A 13,557-nucleotide genomic window follows, 5' to 3' on the forward strand; every position below is an offset into this window, starting at 1 on the left:
ATTGGTGGTTAGTGTGGTGGAACCAAGCGATGGGGGCCGGGCTGTGGCCAGAGGCCGTGGGTTGGGGTGGGAGGACCTGCTGCTCCCCCTTCCCCACCAGACCACGGCATTCACCCAGAGCTCTGGTCACTCCATCTCTATTCTGAGCACTGCCGAGGAACCTGTCAAGAGAGGATAAAGCAAGCTTCCCTTTTATCCCAGGAGCACTCCTGAGCTGCTGCTGCACAGAGGCCACCAGGAAGATCCCTCCATAATCGCTGGCTTTGAGGACTGACTGCGGTCTGAAGGGTGTCATTCTGGGACTCGCAAGCCGGAGCTGAGAGCAGGCTCTCCTTTTTCCCAGGCCTCCGGGGCTTGGCAGCCTCGATGCTGCAGACAGTCATTCCTAACAGGAATACAGACGGAACTTCCATCCGCATCAATGACTAGGGCTCGTCCACACGGAGATCCCAGCCGGGGCAGAGCGAGGGCCTCTCCACCCTGGGGTGGAGACCCAGTTTCACGTCCACAAACTCCATTGGCAGCGGCGTTGGCCACGTCTCCCCAGCAAGGAGGGCAGCTCCACTTCGTGATCTTTGCTTAAACATTTTCAGAGGTCCACACTCGCTGTCTATCCCCAGGGCTAGAGAATTGCTTGCTAAAGGTATTCAGGAAAGAAAATGGAATCTGACATGTTTGAGTGATTTAGTGAGGGCCACATACCTTCAGAGGTGCTTGACATCCATTATCCCACTTAATCTTTTCCTACCCTATTTATCGTCATTTAGAGTCAGGGAAACAAAGCTCAGAGAAATGAGCCGATCCAGTGCCCCATGGCCTGCAGGAGCCTGGAACAGGGAAGTGGGCAGGAGAGGTCTCTGCTTCCTGAGAGACAGTGGTTGCAGAAGCTGTAGGATCAGACTCCCTAAGCTGGAATCTGGCTGTGCTTCTCTCTTGCTCTGTGATCTTGGACATTGCTTCCTGTCTCTCAGCCTCTATTTAATCATTTCTAAAACAAAAATAAGTACACAAGACCATGATGTGGGCTCGGTATTTGTGAGTAGTTTTTATTGCTGTAGTCTTTGTGGTTAAGGGGCCATCAACAGTTATCTTTCTTGGAATCCTGGTACCTAGGTGGGGGAGGGAGCACAGGACTGCTCCAGCCTCAGTCATGTGAAAAGGGAGTGCCTCCCACTCTCTCCCGACAGCCCACCACACCTGTCATGTCTAGACAACCAGACAGATGCTCGGGCCTGAAGGGTGACAAATCCACTCACAAGATACAGCTTGCTAAGTGGCAGTGGCCTTTTATTCTCTGACATCTTTCCAGACCCTTGAAGGGATTAGAACTGGATTAGTTTGAGATGAGCCTGGCTCTGCCGTTATCACCTGTTTATAGGATAATGACATTATCTAGTTTGGCCCGTAAGGGCCTCCATACATAGGAGCTTTGTTCTCTTTGATCTGGAGGGTCCCAGACAACATATCTTTAAATCTAAACAAACCCACTGAAGCCTCAAGATAAGTGGTCAAAATACCCAGTGGGAAGAAAGGAGCCTCTCTTTTCCCTTCTTGACCAATGCAAACAGCAGTTTTAAAACTGTGTGCACTCACACAATTTTAAAACCTAAAACTCATCCTACCACTTTGGACCCTAGCTTCCTTGTGTCTCCTTTCATGCGTGCACAGAATTCTGAAGTTTGTAGAGCTTTTTCAACCTGTCTCAACTCATATGGTGAGCACAGCCGTCTGTGAGCAGAGCAGGGTGAACTCAATACACATGATCCAGGCTGGGACACAAAACACAAGGCTCAGGGAAGACAAGGAGTTTGGCTACCCTTATGTCTTTTGTAAGAGAGGAGCTGTGGTTAAACCCAGCTCATGTGGAAAAACCCAGCACTCATTTCACTGCCTGAAGCCATATATGACCCGACCTCTCTGCCCAGACAGCTTTCCTTAAAGAGGATCCTCATTACCCTTCACAGAAAACATCTGTTTAGACAGATGTTCCAGGAGGTCCTTGGCCCAAGTCCACTTTCGTGTCCCAAGGCTTCCCTAACACCCATCATCCATGTTTAAAAATTATTTTTATTGAAGTATAATTTACATGAAATATAGGCAATCTGTTTTAAGTGTACCAACCGTTTGTTAAGTTTTGGAAAATGTCTACTGTTGTGGAAATGATGCAGGGCAGGAAAGCCCCAAAACTAGGGCTTAGCCTAGGAAGTTTGTTGGTTCTGCCCAGGAAAGAATTCAATGGGGAGCCAGTGGTGTTAGACAGCAGCCTCTATGGAAGTGGCCATGCACAGCAGCAGAGGGACTGCTCCTTGCAAAGCAGGGCCACCCCACAGACTGTGTGCCTAGAAGTGCAGCTCAGAGGCACCTCTGCAGACACATTTATACCCACTTTTAATTATATGCAAATTATGTGGCAGATTATGCAGAAATTTCTAGGAAAAGAGTGGCAACTTCCAGGTCACTGGGTCATTGCCATGGAAAGGGGCAGGATGTTCCCATGGAGTGTTGCCATGGCAATGGCAAACTGACATGGCACAATGGTAGGCATGTCTCAAGGAAAGCTGCTTCCACCCCTCCCCTGTTTCAGCTAGTTCTCAATTTGGTCCAGTGTTCAAGCCCCACCTTCGGAGTCGAGTCCTATCTCCTACCTCAGTACCACCACAATAATCAGGATTTAGAATGCATCACCCCAAAAAGTTTTTTCATGCCCCTGGCCCTTCGCTTTCAATCTCCTACAGCTTCTAGTGAGTATTGAGTCACTATAGTTTTCTTTTTCTAGAATTTTGCCTAAGTGGAATTGTATAATATGTACTGGCTTCTTTCTTATGTCTGGCTTCTTTTACTTGGCATGATGCTTTTGAGAGTTAGGCATTTTGTTGTGTGTTTGATTAGTTTGATTTTGTAGTGTGTTTGATTTGCTGTGTGTTTTTCTTTACATTGCAGAGTAGAATTCCACTGTAGGGATATACCATAAAATGGTTTGCCAATGCTCCAGTTGTAGACATGCGAGTAGCTTCCAACTTAAGGCCATTCTGAGTAAAGCTGCTATGAACATTTAGGTATAAGTTTTTGTGTTATCATGTTCTCACTTATCTTAGACAAATATCTAGGAGTGAGATTTTTGGCCCATATGATAAATAGATATTTACATTATAGGAAACTTTCTATTTTTTAAAGTGGCTGTATTCCTGCCAGTAGTGTTTAACATTCCAATTGCTCCACATCCTCACCAACACTTGGTATTGTCAGTCTTTCTAATTTTACCATTCTTATGTATGTATAGTAGTGTCTCATTGTGGTAGTATTTGCATTTCCTTAGAAACTAATGATGTTGTTCATGTCCCTAATTGACATCCATAATATTTTCTTTGGTGAAAGGCCAGTTCAAATCTTTTGCTCATTTAGATTGATTATCTTCTTATATTTGAGTTGTGCCAGTTCCTTATATGTTCTGGGTATATGTCCTTTTTCAAATAGTTTGTGGCTTGTCTTTTCATTTTCTTAGCTGTGTCTTTCAAAGACTAAAAGTTCTAATTTTGATAAGTCATTTATTAGTTTTAATCTTTTATGGTTTGTGTTTTATTGTGTCTTATGTAAGCAATTTTTACCTAGGCCAGGATCACAGGATTTTTTAAATCTATTTTCTTCTAGAAATGTTAAGTTTTATGTATAATGTGAGCTAAGAAATGAAGTTAATATTTTCCATGTGCATATATGGTTATTTCAGCATGCTATACATCTCAATGTATATAAGTATTTTCTATTTTATCTCAGTAATCATTTGTAGTTTTCAGAATATGTCTTGCACATCGCTTATTTTATTCCTGTTTAATATTTTTGATACTATTACAAAAGGTATTTTAAAAGTGTGCTTTATAAAAATTTGTTGTACATTTTAATTTTTAATACTTTTTTAATTTTTAATTTTTGTGGGTACATAGTAGATGTGGTTATTTATGGAGTACATGAGATATTTTGATACAGGTATGCAGTTCATAATAATCACATCACAGAAAATGGTGTGTCCATTCCCTCAAGTATTTATCCTTTGTGTTACAAACAACCCACTTACATTCTTTCCGTTATTTTTAAATGTACAATTAAATTTTTGTTTACTGTAGTCACACTGTTGTGCTATAAAATACTAGGTCTTGTTCATTGTTTCTGACTAATTTTTGTACCCATTAACGATCCCCACTCTCCCATGTTGTATATTTTTATGTCTAGACCACATATTCTGCTACATTGCTAAATCAACTTATTAATTCTATCTTATTTTATAGATTTCTTGGATTTCCTCCATAGGTTATCATATAATCTGTGTATCTTGTATTTTTCTTGACTTATTGTCCTGTACAGGACCTCTACTGTAAACTTTAGTCAAAGTGGTGAAAGCAGGCTTCCTTGCCTTTTTCCCAATCTTAGGGGAAGATTTAATCTTTCATCATTAAATATGAACTTAGCTGTAGGTTTTTCACAGATACTCTTAATCTAGTTGAAGAAGTTCCCTATATTCTTAGTTTGCTAACAGTTTTTATTCATGAATTGCTGCTCAATTTTGTCCAATGCTTTTTCAGTATCTACTATTGCAATTAGTTCCTGCTATACTATTTAAAACCTTGCAAGAAAAACCTTAGTGCTTATGAAAAAATTGGGGGGACAGGTACCACACTAAAAAACTTTATCAGTGACACACACGAGAAAAGAAAAGATGAGAACCTAATAAAAATGGTACCACTGTTTTCCACATATTACTACATAGCTGATTTCAGCTCAGTGCAGTTTTTTGCATTCATCTAGTTTTTCTTGATAGCAAAATTGTGCATGAGAAAACACAAAATTCAAATTGTTCTTAGCATGTGAATTGCATTGAAATAAATTCACATTTCAAAACAAGTGTTACAGCACAATTTACTGTAAATGTTTGTGGTTTTTAGTTTATTAATAAGGTAAATTGCACTGATTAACTTTTGAATGTTAAACTAGTCTGCCGTTCCTTGGATAAGCCCATTTAGTCATGATATATTATTTTATTTGTATTTTTCTGGATTTAATTTGTTAAAATTTGTTAGGGGTTTTTGGATGAATATTTATAAGGCACGTTAATGTGTAGTTCTGTTTTATAGTCATGTCTTTGTGTTATTTTCGTATCAGATTAAGGCTGGCTATGTAAAATAATTGAGGATATATTTCTTCTCCTGTAATTTCTAGAGTGTGTAGAACTGATACTGTTATTCTATAAATAGACATTAGAATTCATCATTCAAGCAAACTAGGCCTGACATTTTCTTTGTCAAAAGTTTTCAAATGATGAATTCAATTTCTTTAATAGATAAAAGGCTATTCTGGTTATTTACTTCTTAAGTGTGCTTTGATAATTTGTATCTCTCAAAAAATTTGACAGTTTCTTACAAGTTATTGAATTTGCTGATGCGAAGTTATTTCTCATGTCTCCTTATTATCCTTTCAGTGTCTGTGGGATATGTAGTGATGTCTGTTCTTTAACTCCTAATACTGGTAATTGCTGTGTTCCTTTTTCTCCTTCTTTTCTATTAATTAGTCTTTGTAAAAATTTCTTCATTTATTGATACTTTGAAGAACCAAATTTTGTTTTCATAGATTTACTCAATTATCTCTTTTCTATTTTATTAATATCCAATCTTTTTTATGTTCTTTCTTCCTGCTCACTTTGGGTTTCAGTGGCTCTTTGTTTTCTAATTTCTTCAATAAAAATTTTCTTCAGTAAAAATTCAATCACTGAATTTAGTTTTTTCTTCTTTTCTAATGTAAGCTTTAAATATAGCAAACTTCCTTAATTATCACTTTATCTATAACCCACACATTTTGATTTTTTAAAATTCAGTTCATACTATTTCTGGGTCATAATGTTGTTTTATTTTTCCTGTGATTTCTTTTTTAACTCATGCATTTTTAGAAGTATGTTTTTAATTTTCAAATGTTTGTGGTTTTTCTAGATACCTTTCTGTTATTGATTTCTAGGTTATTTCCATTATGGTCAGAGAATATACTTCTTATTTCTTAAATTTTAAAAAATTTATTTAAGGTTGTTTTATGACCCAGAATATGAGCTACCTTCGTGAATGACCCATATAGACATGAAAAAAATGTGCTTTCTACTATTTTAGGATTTTCTCTAATGTCCCTAAATGTCACTCAGTTTTGGTTAATGGACGGTGGTGTTCTGGTAAATGCTTAACTGAATATCTGGAAAGAAAAAGTCCTGATATATAGTATTTGATACCTTCTGTGGTATATGCATTCTTGTCATGGCTGATTTTAAGCTAACAATGTGCTGTCACCAAATGTGGAGTTGGGAAGAGAAGTATACAAATTGCTTTCACTAGCCAGTGCAAGCTAGTTCTAGCACACCACTGTGATTGTGGTATTCAGATCTTCTGTATCTTTGTTGCTTTTTGTCTGTGTATTCTTTCAGTTACTGAGAGATGAATGTTGTAATCTCGAAAAATGATTGCTGATTCTTCCATTTCTCTTTTCAGTTCTTTCAGTTTTTGTTTTAATGTAATTTAAAGCTTTATGAAGTATATATGCATTTAGCATTTAGGTGTGTTATAACTTCTTGATAAATTGATCCCTTTATCCTTATGAAATGTACTTCATTATCACTGGCAATTTTCTTTTCTTTGAAGTATATTTCTCTGATACTAATATAGCTACCCCCAGCTTAGTTTTGATTAGTGTTTATATGGTGTAGATTTTTTCATCCTTTTACTTAAAATTTTTTGAATAATTTCGGATTTACAGAAGACTGCAAAGATAGTACTGAGATTCCCTGCTTAACTGTCACTCATCTCTCCCTAATGTTAACATCTTAAACAACTATGGTACATTTGTCAACATTAAGAAATTAACATTGGTAAATTATTATGAACTAAAGCACATTCTTTACTTGGATTTCCCCAGGTTTGCTACTAATTTCCTTTCATGTTCCAGGATTCTATCCAAGAGTCCACATGTGTATTTAGTTATCATGTATCCTTAGTCTCCTCTGGTTCACGAAGATTTCTTGGTATTTTTATTGTTTGTCATTGCCTTTATGCATCTAAAAAGTATTAGCCAGGTATTCTGTAGACTGTTTCTCAATTTGGGTTTGTCTGACATATTCTCTTATACTGGGATTATAGAACATGAAGTGTCCTTATCACATCTTTTAGGGGTGGGAATGATAAAAATGACACTACAGATGTTAACTTTGATCGTTTTGTTAAGTCTGCCAGGTCTCTTCACTGTAAAGTTACTATTTTTTTTTCATACTGTATTCATTGGAAGTGAGTCACCAAGTTCCCAGAATTAAGGAATTAAGTTATACTTCCTGGAGGGGAGAGAGTATTTATATGTAAAGTTATACAGTTATAGGTATGTATGTATACACATACACATACACACACATACACATACACACACATACACATACATATACACACACATATACACATACTCATACACACACATACCTATAATTTTATGTTAAAATATGCATATATAAATAGATATACATGTATATACACATATATATAATGTTTATTGTATAAAATTATTCAAACATTTGTCCCTTTTCCCAACACCTTGTTTATTTGTAATTTCTTTCTCTAACAGTGAGAAACTTGGCTTCCTTTTTTTATAAATTACTAATTTTTATATGTACAGTAGTTTCATAATTGCTACATTATATCCCTGTGAGAAGCAAATTTGCTACCTAAGGTACTGTGTTTATATATAGTTTTTTGTTGTTGTTTTTATTTAGGTCAGCACCTTTTTTCTTCATCCCAGTGGTGACATTATGTCATATTTGTAACAGAGTTAGATTCATTTGTCAAGGTCCACATTCCATCCTGGGATCTTTCGATATCCTGGTTGACTTCCTAAAGAAAATTACATACTGTAGAGTTTTCTTTATAGTGTATAGTTATGTGGATTTTGATATACAAAAACAGTGCCATCTGTCTACCACCCAAGAATCATACAGAATAGTTTCATCCATTCTAAACATTTTCTTCTGTATCTCATTATAGTCAACCCCTCCCCACTCCCTAACTCCTTGCAATCCCTGATATGTTTTCTGTACTCATAATTTTGTCTTTTCTATAATATTATATAAATAGAATCAGAAAATAAGTAAACTTTGTGTCTGACTTCTTTCATTTAGCAAAATACACTTAAGATTTGTTCATTTTGTATAAATCAATAGCCCATTTCTTTTTATTGCTGAGTAGGCTTATTTCATTGGATAGCTATACTGCAGTTTGTTTATTCACTTATTTGTTGAAGAACACGTCGGCATTCTTTTTCTTTTGTCTTCTCTGTGCCCTATATTTAAAATGCATTTCTTTTAGATAAGTCTTGTTTTTATATCCAAGCTGATTTTTTAATCAAAATATTTAAACCATTTACATTTAGTGTAATTTTTAGTATGATTAAATTTATCACCCTGCTGTGTGTTTTTCAATTTTCCCATTTGTTCTTTTTTTCTGTCTTCTTTTGGATTATTTTTTAACTACCTTTTATTTCCACTACCATTTTGTATTTTAGTTTTCTAAAGTTTACAACATACCTTTTTTAACTTATCAATTTACTTTCAAATACTATCATGCCACTTAACATACTTTATAAGAATCTTAGAACAGTATACTTGCATTTCTTTCCTTGCTTTTTGCTATTGTTCTTATATATTTAATTACTTTTATTATTAACTTTTAATGTGAAAGTCCAAACTAAGAAAATGGCCTGGCCTCTAATCATAGAGAACAGGATCAAATCCTGGTTTTCTTACTTACTCACTATGTAATCTTAGGCAAATCACTTTACATATCTGTTCCTCAGTGTCATGGTAAAGTTGTCTGTAAAATAACAAGCTTGATATGAGGAATAAGTAAAATAAAGCATGATATGCATGCCCCACCATAGCTGGCACACATGAAGCAAGGGGACACAGTCTCCCTTGTAGGCCAAACACCAGGAAAAGGTTGTCAGGAGTAGAGAGCTAAAAGTGAACAGTTTCCCAGCTCTGAGCAAACTCATTGCTTGCTGCTCATAGTCTGGCCCTCTGTGACACCAGGAAACAATAGCAGATGTCAAAATGAACCACAGCAGCTAAACAAGGATGCCCATCTGTGTCAACACCAACAGACATAACTGATTCTTTTCCAAGAAGGAAATTAAACCAAAAATCAGTTGTACTTTATGTGAGCTCCTCAAATCACAAAGACTAGGTTACTAAGGAAACTTGTTTCTGCAAACTTCAAGTGTTGAACTTAAGTGGTGAGTGGTTTTTGTCTGCAGACACCATGTAGGATGCCTGCTGGAGATTGGGGGCTTCAGAACTACCTTATTTTCTTACTTCCTGACCCAGCTGGCTGCCTCTTCTCCTGAGCTGCTAGCTTTCTTCTGGAGGGATGGATAGGCTAATGCACTTGTGAAGTAAGCTCTGGGTTCAGACACACCTAGGTGTAAATAATGGCCTGTAATACACTAATCATAACCCTGTGGAAGCCACTTAGCCCCACCAACCCTTGGTTTACTAATCTATAAAATGGGAGTAAAAATGAAACTTAATGAGATAATGCATTATAGCTGAGAAGAGTAGTGGGATAATATTCTAAAATAGTAACGAATCTTCCCCTTTCTTCCTCCCTTTCATTTATCCCTCAGTTCATTTTGTTTCTATCTCGTAGGCCCTGGGCAGAATATAGCAGCAGAAAGCAGGCAAAGAAAGGAGTCTTTTCTGACTGTAACTTTCCAGAAGCCTAGGCCCTACAGCAGGGGCAAGTCTCAAAGGACAGATTCAGGAGAGAGAGAGACAATGAAGGGCCCAGGAGTGTGGGCTGCCAGATTGGAAAACAGTCTGAGTTAAAGCTGGGAGGAGTGAAGGAAGGGAAACCAGAAGGGTGAGGGCTCTGTTTCCAGGCCAAGTGCAAAGAGGCAGCACAGCCCCAGTAGGTTTTGTGGGATCCATCAACGGCTGTAGAAAGAAAGGGAGAGGAGACAGGGCCTGATTGCCTGGGCCAGCCTCTGAGTTACACTGGCTGGGTGGTGTGTCCGTGCACACAGGCTCCAGGTCAGAGGGAAAGCCAGGATGAAGCAGGACCCACAGAGTGGCCCCTCCACACCCGCAAGTTCAGAATGCCAAATTTGATGGAGCTTGTGGGCAGGACCAAAGCCTCCTTGGAGGTGACCTTCATGGACAAACCTCCAAGGAGCGGATGAAGGGTGCACAATTTAGCAAAGAGGTGTCATCAGAGAAGGGAGGGTGGGATGTGAAAATTTTTCTCTGCTCTTCTCCCTCTACAACTGCATTTTGCTGAATTCGTGCTGGTTAAATGAGCTTATCATTTCACAATGTGACTTGACAGTAGTAATAAGACAATCATGACACACAACCAAGGTCTCAGTTTTTGGCAGTGATTTAAGCTGTCCAGAGCTTTGTCGTAATCATGGGTGCATTTAACATGCTCAACAATCTGCCAGGCACCAGGGCCTGGCTATCAGGGAAGGAACTCCTGCAGCTCGGAGTCCCTCTCCTTCACTGAGCATCCTCACAAGACATCGTGGAAGGAAGAAATCCTCTTTAAAAGCGGTAATATTCATGCTTCAGCATTTGCTGAGCCCCTGCTGTATACTGGGACCAGGAAGAGACCCTGCCCTCATGAGGCTGTCAGTCCAGAGCAGTAGATGTACATTAATCAGTTAAAGGCAATAGTACCCTTACAGTCACTAGTTTCTAATGAGCAAACAGAACTCATGGAAGGCTGCCTTCCCCCCATGGCCTCTTATAAGTGTTTACAATCAATCAATCAATCAGTCAATTCATAGCTGTTCACTGAGTCCAGCCTGGTTTCCAGGGCTTACCTAGCCCAAGTGGCCTCTGCGGAAGGTGCAGACGCAGAGTTCCCCTTCAGATGCCATAATGGATGTGACAGCATTTGGCAAACAAGAGACTTAAATCGGACATGATGATTTCTGCTATGATGCTTATTGTTATTACTGTAGTCGTTGTTGCTGTCACCGTCATTAATACAAGCAGCCCTTGTTTGGAGGAGACGGCCTGATTGGACCAGGCTTGCACTCAGGATCAGGGTGTCCACAGGGAGCAATGAGTGCAGGACAGAGCCACAGCCTTCACTTGCTTTCTTGCCGTTCCTGGGTCTCTTTTGACCACATCCACCATGTCTCTGGGCCCTCTACTCCCCACTAATTATATTTTCATTGCGTCCACTTACCTCTTTTACAGAACCAAGTGTGGTTTTTTTTGTTAGTGTTTTGTTCTGAGACAGGGTCTTAACTCTGTCTCCCAGGCTGGAGTACAGTGGCGCCATCGTAGCTCACTACAGCCTCGAATTCCTGGGCTCAAGTGATCTTCCAGCCTCAGCCTCCCAAAGCGCTGGGATTACAGGCCTGAGGTTCCATGCTGGACCTGTGTTGTTAAAAGAAACATTCTGCAATGATCACCAATGGGAAGCCCCTATTATTAGACATAAATAGGAAACAACAGTTCAATAAATACAATGATTAAACATTATTTATAAATTGTAGCTAAATTCAGTCCCATGCCCCAGCTCTGAGATAGGTATCACTGAACAGAGAGCCTCAGGATGGAATGAAAAATGTTGAGGGGTAATTTTCTCATCATGGAATCTACGTCATTTGCTACTTTGTGCCTCAGCTTTAAGTCTCTGGCCAGCCTTTTCCTCCTGTACTGTGCAAGTTGATCTAAATATCCCCACCCAGTCCCCAACCTACATTCCTGCTTCCTGCCCTCAGGACACTTTGCTGGGCTGCTCTTGAATCAGCCTTCTCTCCTTTCTGCTTTTTTTTAAAAATTAAAATGGAATTTATTTATTTTTATTGATACATAATAATTGCACATATTTATGAGGTACATGTGATACTCTAATACAGGCACGCAATGTGTAATGATCAAATCAGGGTAATTAGCACAGCCATCACCTTGCATCTTTATCATTGTTTGGTGTTAGGAACATTGCTAATCTTTTCTTCTAGCTATTTTGAAATACACAATATATTCTTGTTGATTATAGTCACCTTACCGCGCTATCAAATGCTAGAACTTACTTCTTCTAACTGTATGTTTGTACCCATTTACTGACCTCTCTTCATTGCCCTGCCCACAGCCCCCACACCCTTCCCAGCCTCTGGTGACTATCATTCTACCCTCTAATGCCATGTGATCAACTTTTTACCTCCCACATATGAGTGAAAACATGTGATACTTGTCTTTCTGTACCTGGCTTATTTCACTTAACAGAATGGCCTTCAGTTCCATCCACGTTGCAGCAAAGAACAGGATTTCATTATTTTTACTGGCTGAATACTATTCCTTTACCCATTCATTCATGAGTGGACACTTAGGTTAATTTCATATTTTTGCAATTGTGAATAGTGCTGAAGTGAATATGGGGATCCAGGTATCCCTTTGACATACTCATATTCTTTCCTTTGGATAAATACCGAATAGAATGATTTTATCTCCTTTAGTGCCTTACCCCTGTTCCATAGAACCATCTCCCAAGGAGGCCACCTCCACATAACCCTGGGCTCCAGCTCTCCTTTCAGGAAAACGTAGGATAAATCATAGTATCTTTGTAGCCCCTAAAACTGCCTTGTGCACCCCAAAGACATGAGTCCTATAACACCAGCTCCATTACCTTTTAACTGTGAAACCTGGAACAAGCCAGTTGGCATTTCTGAGCCTGCTTGTTTGCATGAAATAGTGGTAACTGTGTTTACCTTACAAATTAATAGGAAGACTAAATAAGACGATGGCATACAGCAACAGTTTTAGGAAAAGGCAGTGGTTAGGCTGGACACGGTGGTTCATGCCTGTAATCCCAGCACTTTGGGAGGCTGAGGTGGGTGGATCACATGAGATCAGGAGTTCGAGACCAACCTGACCAACAGTGAAATCCCATCTCTACTAAAAATATGAAAATTAGCTGGTCGTGGTGGTGCGTGCCTGAGATCCCAGCGACTCAGAAGACTGAGGCATGAGAATTGCTTGAACTCAGGAGGCAGAAGTTGCAGTGAGCCGAGATCACACCACTGCACTCCAGCCTGAAGGACAGTGCAAGACTCTATCTCAGAAAAAAAAAAAAAAAGCAGTGGCACACTCAAGGAGCCCACCCAGGTGCCTGGAGACTGGCTTTTGGCCTGGAGGTGGTGGTGAGGTAGTGCAAGTGTGACAGCTGCTGACAATGAGATCCTACCTGCTTTTGCAGAACATACAAATCTATAGGCCAGGGTCAGCCATGGGCCGGTACTCACCTGGCTTTTGTCGTGGTGCTGGCCCAGCTGTCTGCATCGTTGGGGATGTTAAAATTTCCTGTTCTGGGTGGAAAGTCGAGGTCCAGGAGGTCTCTAGGTAGCTGTCCTCTGTCTGATAAAGGATCCTTGGGGCTCTCTGCCTGGCCACTCTGGAAACCATGGGCCGCTGTAGCTACTAGCTCAGCCCTGATGGGGAGCCCCGCAGATTAGGCTTGAGTCCTTCCACTGACTCTTCTGTTTCTC

The 13,557-nt window shown here is 39.4% G+C and overlaps 1 long non-coding RNA gene across 1 annotated transcript in view; it reads left to right on the forward strand.

The window, feature by feature from the left end:
• The first annotated feature begins 2,556 nt into the window (after positions 1-2,556).
• The window catches only part of LOC117093859, a 33,900-nt gene continuing 22,899 nt past the window's right edge, over positions 2,557-13,557 (forward strand). Inside the window, exon 1 of the long non-coding RNA XR_004441282.1 lies at positions 2,557-2,741. This is a non-coding gene — a long non-coding RNA (uncharacterized LOC117093859). The remainder of the gene's footprint in view (positions 2,742-13,557) is intronic.

This window comes from Trachypithecus francoisi, unplaced genomic scaffold (genome assembly GCF_009764315.1).
Source record: "Trachypithecus francoisi isolate TF-2019V2 unplaced genomic scaffold, Tfra_2.0 Lachesis_group12, whole genome shotgun sequence".
In the NCBI taxonomy this organism is placed as follows: domain Eukaryota; kingdom Metazoa; phylum Chordata; class Mammalia; order Primates; family Cercopithecidae; genus Trachypithecus; species Trachypithecus francoisi.